Source organism: Crassostrea angulata, chromosome 6 (genome assembly GCF_025612915.1).
Source record: "Crassostrea angulata isolate pt1a10 chromosome 6, ASM2561291v2, whole genome shotgun sequence".
NCBI classification, from domain to species: Eukaryota; Metazoa; Mollusca; class Bivalvia; order Ostreida; family Ostreidae; genus Magallana; species Magallana angulata.
The window spans coordinates 61,278,307-61,285,989 of record NC_069116.1 but is presented as its reverse complement, the minus strand read 5'-3'; the positions used below and the strand labels follow the sequence as shown (position 1 = coordinate 61,285,989).

The window sequence follows — 7,683 nt, the reverse complement described above, 5'->3', positions numbered from 1 at the left end:
CAGCAGATCAAAAGCCTTGAATTTTGTTCTCTAAATCCAATGACATGTTTCTTTGGAAAAATAAATTCATGGTTTTTCTAATAAATGAACCAACCTTATCAAGGACAGATAAAAGCAATACTAGTCTTATATCTCAATGTTATCAAAGAAGTTGGATGAGTTTTCAAGCCTTGGATGCTATCTCTCTGGGAATGTCTATAATCTGACTTCAAAGTACATGTCTTACATACATCTAGTAATCTGAGAAAAAAAGACTTGAAGAAGAACAGGAAGCCAAGTCTTGCCTAAATAGAATGATAAAGATTTGTTTGTTCAAACCACAATCCTATCAGTTAAAGACAGACAATAATAGGGCATCAATATTGATACAATAACAAAAGGAATGGTTATCAAAAATTATTCTTGAAATCATTGATAGTTAGGAGGGCTCTCAGGTGAGTGATATGGTCTGCAGGCCTCTTTGTGTGTTTAAACTAAAACCTCATACCTGGGATTTCAGTTTCAGTAACTGCATGTTCCAAAATCTATATTTTCTGTCAACTATTAAGTCCAACCTGACATGAATGCCCTTCATAAAGCATTGGCATCAACAGCTTTCACAGCATTGATTGCATCACTAGTTATAAAATATTGACTTAATTTTCAATAAGATTAATAGTAAAAGGTGTGCTGTGTGATTATGAAGTTTGTTGGCCAAGGACATTACATTTTCAACTCTTTATTAATCATATATCTAAAACAAAAATTACAATCTAATCCATAAACAAACTGATCCTCAAAACCTAACATGAATTGATGATTGCTTATAAGTCGCATGCCTTTGTCATCTTCTTCTGCAGATTCAGTGGAGGGAGTGAAGCTGACCACCCTACTTCTTCTCTTTGAGTAAAACATCCTAGTTCTGTCCATACTGAGGACTGGTTGTATGTAACATCCTCATTCCCCCAATACTGTGGACTTGTGAGACCGTGCGGACGTTCCATTCCCCCGATACTGTGGACTTGTGAGACCGTGCGGACGTTCCATTCCCCCGATACTGTGGACTTTTGAGACCGTGCCGACACTCCATTCCCCCGATACTGTGGACTTTTGAGACCGTGCCGACGTTCCATTCCCCTGATACTGTGGACTTGTGAGACCGTGCGGACGCTCCATTCTCCCAATACTGTACACTTGTGAGAGCGTGCCTACGTTTCATTCCCCCAACACTGTGGATTTGTGAGACCGTGCCGACTCTCCACTCGGCCTGCTGTCCACCACCATCACAGCTGTGATGGAGATAGAACTGGCTATTGGTGGAATTCTTCTTCTCCTTATTGTCGTCATCATCGTCTTCATCATCTGTTGGCGAAGGCAAAAACAAATCAAAGCAGGCCAAAAATTTCATCTTTGCCAGTCCCCTGGTTCTGCTGCTACAAGTCATAATGAGGAATTTGAAAAATCATCCAAACCCAAAGCCAAGCCTTCCAATGATGGAGATCAAGTGTCGATCCAGTCAGACAAAAGCTTTGTTGTGAGGCACTACTTTCAGACAATGGTGTCTACTGACCCAAGTGCAATGTGTAACCCACCGGAGAGGATGCGTAGGGACACACTGAGGACTACATACAGTGGTTCCAACACTTCGTTAGCTAGCTCTGCCGTCAGTATAATCGGGAGGGAGACAGCCATCTGACACATACTCCGGTGTTTCCATATCCAGAATCTCATAACCCAGAGGACAAACGGTCCAGTTGTTCCAAGTTGAATGCTGGTCATAACAATAGTCACAGCAATGTGTATGAATGTGCCAGTGTTTGTGAACTTCATTTCATATTTAATCTGTTTAATTGTGATACACAAATAACAGCAGTATTAACTTTGTCAATCACAGAACAGGAAGCTTTGATTCATGTTAATTAACACTGCAATGTAAACAAGCTTTTATACTCATTACTTTTATAAATATATTAAATTCACAACACAATGGTAATACAATCATTGATTTTGACACAAAGTATGCTAATCTTTCTGTTGCAATATACATGTCATAAGAAATTTATCTGACGTTGTTTACAATTTGATGAACTGCAATGTCTTTTATTCTATCATAATAGTACATGTAACAATGCCACATTTTAAATAAAATATATGATTTTACATGGATTTCCTTATCCAGTTAATAATCTATGTTACTTGTACCAATGTGTGACCTTCACACATAATTAATTGTTTCTGATATAATGATACCGTACATTCTGTTGACAAGTTGTTCTTAGACTTCGCATAGCCCCCTAACTCTGTCACTTTCGGGAAATTCCTCGCCGTTTGAAATCGAGTGCGATTATGACGTCATTTTTTGCATGTCAAAAATCTTCAATCAAATGTTAACAATTTACAATGGTTAAATTTAAGAATGTGTGAAAAATAACAAAATTACACCTTGTTCATTTTATGCAACAATAATTGCGTAAAATCAGCTAACACTTTTTCACGGGTGCACTGAAATAACAGTTTTTCTGACACGCGGGCCTATTTGATTATTTACCGTGGTCAGTCATTTTAAGAGAGGTCAAGATGAAACATTCACATGTAATTTATTTTTCATTCAGGTTATTAATACATTTTTTTCAGTCCACAATATCGTTTATGCACTACACTTGATGATAACGTCAAATCGCTCATGCCGTAATTTTTGCCTTATACAGGGTTACAGATATATACGGTATGTCAGTATTTAGAATATGCTACATTTATTAAAAATGTAATAAATAAATTATATAATTATTAATATATTCATTATTGATGTGATATATTTGAAATATGTAAGGACATAAATCAAACGGCATCCATACATTCTGAAAAGGTCATTGTGATTGTTGTTACAAAGGCCCATTTTTTTATTCTGGCGATCATTTCACTTTGATTAAATGATATACAATTTTATATTGTATACACCGATTTTACTTAATTATAACTTGGCCTAGATAGAAGTTGAGTTTAAACTAAATTGATAATGTGTCTTCATTCCCTGGCGTATCATAGATCATGTGGGTGACAGAGTTAGGTTCATAAGTTATGATAGCGCGTGTGATAAACGTCGTATTCAGAGGGCTTATTTGAATAATAATAATAAAATTTTGGTTAATAATTTTATAAATTATAATGTTTCAGGTTATATTTTGTGATTGCAAATGATAAAAACCGCAAACAATAATTTGCAGAGAAACTCGGAATGTTTTCTGCTTATGGTGACAGAGTTTGGGTACTCGGGGATATTTATTTTCTAAAAGTTAAAATTCCTGACATGACCTATGGCATTGAAATTCAAGAGTGTATATACCGGCCGGTAGACAACATGCATCCCTGGTGTCCTATGTTGACAAAGCATGACAAGTTAATTTATGTTATAATCTCGCTCCAAAAAATGAATAAAAATTTTTCTGCAGAAATGTTTTGATATTTCCATCATTTTAAAATAATGCATGCATGTCCTTGGTTACCATGGTTATTAGATGTAATACAATGGTCCATAGAGGCTGGTCAAACAAGTGAAACACAATATTATTATTTACAGTACACCTATGTACAATACTAACCAGCATGAAAAGGGTTAATTTTTATCTTAAAATGTGTACTATCTAGTTGATATAAAAAGAATTGGGGGAGAACCATTTAAATGTAATACATTAACATATATTTATGACAATGAGTCAATATAAACCTGTATGGATTTATAATAGCTACAAAACATCCTGTTTCGATCCTATGTTTATCTTCAGCTGTTTGCGACCGAAATACAATTCATTATTTCATTATGCAAGCTTTCGTATGTTTTTCAATACGTTTTTCTTCCTTTACATTTAAACAATTACCTTAGTTTTATAAACAGTCCGCAGTATGTAAAGTTTACAAAGTTTTTACAGTTCCTGACCCGCATCCATCATCATCATCCAAAACAAAACGTATTGCGAACCCGACCAAAATTACAAAAAGTCGAATGCGCGGATCCAGGATTTCTTTCGGGGTCAATCCTTACTCCAAAAACCCTATTCCTTTTTACCTAACCCAAAAATAATTTATAGCCAATACAACAAAATTATAAAATATATATATGCCAGCTTACAAAAAAAAACAAAAAAACAAGAGGCCCATGGGCCACATCGCTCACCTGAGGAACAATAGGTATGATTGAATCAGCTAACCCTGTTAATATTTTTAATGGGCGAACGGGGCCCTTTCAGTTTGCCCCTGTAAAGCAACAACGTTATAATGATTCATTGTATGTACAATGGTGAACGTTCTTCTACGCTGTTAGCAATTTTGATATAGAAAAAAATGTTTTATTTCACTGTTTATTTTGATAGGATGGGTTGTCACATACCACCTTAATTTAAATTTGAATACTAGCTTAGGTGAAAGGGACGCTCAAAATTGACCAAATTCGCCGGGATACAATTAACTAAAATTAAACTAAACTTATTACACACAGAATCTAATAATATTTTGAGTAAAATTCTGGTAAAAGACACAGTTGTTTCCACCAAAGCCCAAACGAAAGACGTCGCGATTCAGAATTCTCACTAGTAAAAGAATTTCGGGATTGGTTGAAAAACTACGACAAATTGCATTTCTTTGAAGTGAGTATAGTGTTTTCAAATGTTCTTTACATTGATTCACTAACATTTTGCCAGCTTACAAAAAACAAGAGGCCCATGAACCACATCGCTCACCTGAGGAACAATAGGTATGATAGAATCAGCTAAATGGAGTCATAACACAAACTATCAGGACAATGTACAATGATACATGTAAATCCTGTATAAATAAAGTTCACCCCCCCCCCCCCCCCCCCCCGGATACTGGATATTCTTATGTTCATAATCATCAGTCCCTTTTCTAACAGGATGATTTTATAATCATATCACATGTTGAGTATTGCAGTTCTCAAAAAGACCCTTAACAATTGTTTATATATTGGATATAAACCTACATCAAACTCTGATCGAACCTTCTTGTGAGACCGAAGAATAGTCCTGGGACCAAAGTCTTAACAATTACAAAGAATCGTTTGGCTGATTAGTTTCTTAGAAGAAGATTTTTAAAGATTTACTCTATATATTCCTATGTAAAACTTTGAACCCCCCCCCCCATTGTGGCCCCACCCTAGTCCCGGGGGTGTTATTATTTTCACAACTTTGAATCTACATTACCTGATGATGCTTCCACACTAATTTCAGCTTTCCTAGCTGATTTGTTTCTGAGAAGAAGATTTTTAAAGATTTACTCTATATATTCCTATGTAAAACTTCAACACCCCTCGCCCCATTGTGGTCCCACCCTACCCCCGGGGGTCATGATTTTCACAACTTTGAATCTACACTACCTGAGGATGCTTCCACACGAGTTTCAGTTTTCCTGGCGGATTAGTTTCTGAGAAGAAGATTTTTAAAGATTTATCCTATATATTCCTATGTAAAACATCGACCCTCCATTGTGGCCCCACCCTATCTCCTGGGGATCATGATTTTCACAACTTTGAATCTACACTACCTGAGGATGCTTCCACACAAGTTTCAGCTTTCCTGGCTGATTAGTTTTTGAGAAGATTTTTAAAGATTTACCATATATATTCCTATGTAAAACTTCGAACCCTCCCCCCCCCCATTGTGGCCTTACCCTGCCCCCATGAGTCATGTTTTTCACAACTTTAAATCTACACTACCTGAGGATGCTTCCACACAAGTTTAAGCTTTCCTGGCCTAATGGTTCTTGAGAAGAAGATTTGTTTATATTTCTCAAAATATTTCATTTATATCTAATTATCTCCCTTTGAAAAAGGGCATGATCCTTAATTTTCACAACTTTGAATCCCCTTTGCCTAAGGGTGATTTGTGCCAAGTTTGGTTGAAATTGGCCCAGTAGTTCTTGAGAAGATGTTGGAAATGAGAAAAGTTTACAGACAGACAGACGGACAGAGAGACGACAGACAAAATATGATCAGAAAAGCTCACTTGAGCTCAGGTGAGCTAATAAAAACCAACAAAAGGCCAATGCACCTTTAGTCAGTCAAAATTAATTGTTAACCATACCTTAGTGGTTTTCTATAATGTCCTGGCGGCTTTTAAAGTGAGTGAATTTGGTTTATACCACTGTTTTCTGATTAAGGTGGGCCCCTACTCAGACGCGTCATCAATTTAGCAGATATAATAAGCTTTAAAATCGAAAACGATATTTGTTCGGATTTACCGTTTTTTGCCCTAAAATTTAATGTTTAATTGATAATTCTGAATTTGATAGAAGCAGTCAAGTGTAAATACAGTAAAACTAGTTTAGTACGAACACGAGTATTGCGAATTCACGGATACAGCGAAGTCATATTGGATCCCCACCTATGTAAATTTAATGAATTTCTTATACGGTTATAACGAATTACGGATATAACGAAGTAATTTCTTAGGTCCCAGTGACTTCGTTATAACCGAGTTTTGCTGTAATGTCTACAAGTACACGTATATAGAGGTTTTGATCTTATTGAGTCCAATAATTGGAAATAGTGAATTTTTGTACTGAGATTTTTAGTACGTTTGTGTCTATATATGCAAAGGAAATGTACTGTTTGTCCAAAAAATTAATTTGTACTCAATACATGTAGGTTTGAAAGAAGAATTTTAGGGTTTATCAAAGCAAAGAAATAAAATGCTGTTTTCTGATGTATTTTTAAATTGTGTTTGTGACACTCTTTTAGCTGCATTTGATAAAGGGGTATACGTGTTCTAAAGGTCGTAAAAAAAAGAAGCATGTGAAGTCCTATATTTGTTTTGCTTTTTAGTTGCAGTAGACATAAATCTAATATTTTAAAGTTTAAAAAATGGTGTTTAACCATAAAAATTTTAAGACAAGTTAAAAAATGTGAAATTATGTAAAAATTTTGAAATAGCATTTTTGTAACATTTCATTTTAAAATTCAATTCTAATCAATCAAATAATGATAATCGCACTTGTTATTATTTTCTTACATATTTAATGATTAATTAAAACATTAGAATCTTTGTTTTGCTTTGATATTTTTTTTAATATGAGCCAATTAATGATTTTGGTTGAAATCATGTGATCGAAGAAGGGGGTATGCATTTTCTGGAGACTCTAGTGATAAAAGTAAATAGTTAAGGCATGTATTTTTGGGGCTTTTTTATTACATAAGGTATTATTCTACTTGATTAATGAAAAAAACCCTTACTTTAACCACAAAAATCCTGAGTAACAGATGTGGTTAAAGCATGCTCACTTTGTTTCTGTACTGTGCATTGACCCCCGGTACTGATCTATGGTATATGTTTTACACCCCAGTCATTCCCCAGCGCGGATACTGTACAGGAGTTCAGAAGCTGGGAACAGTCTAAGAAAACGCAGTCTGTCCCAATTACAAACACTCGTCCCTCTTATGGTGAATTTTATATATAAAACAGCAACTCTCGATCCCTTAAAATATTCTCTCAGCAGCCTCACGGGAGAGGAGCATCTCTAGGCCCTTATTATTTTTAACATGACACATATATTTCATAATAGTGTTTTCACTATTTTTCCTCATTGTTTCAGGAGGAGAATGAAGACACTAAAGGTCAAGGACGTCACTGATTCAGACGTGAGTACAGCCTAATAATTATCGGGTTATATTTACATTCTACTGTGTTTTTTCATTAA

General features: G+C 35.3%; 2 protein-coding genes across 2 annotated transcripts in view; one reads left to right on the top strand and one right to left on the bottom strand.

The window, feature by feature from the left end:
* The window catches only part of LOC128189926 (carboxypeptidase N subunit 2-like), an 8,978-nt gene extending 8,001 nt beyond the window's left edge, over window positions 1-977 (top strand). Inside the window, exon 2 of the transcript XR_008244293.1 lies at window positions 840-977. The gene's annotated coding sequence lies outside the window, so the exon portion shown is untranslated. The remainder of the gene's footprint in view (window positions 1-839) is intronic.
* Window positions 1-3,942, bottom strand: part of LOC128189924 (anoctamin-10-like) — a 30,274-nt gene extending 26,332 nt beyond the window's left edge. Inside the window, exon 1 of the mRNA XM_052861747.1 lies at window positions 3,855-3,942. The gene's annotated coding sequence lies outside the window, so the exon portion shown is untranslated. The remainder of the gene's footprint in view (window positions 1-3,854) is intronic.
* Window positions 3,943-7,683: the final 3,741 nt, after the last annotated feature.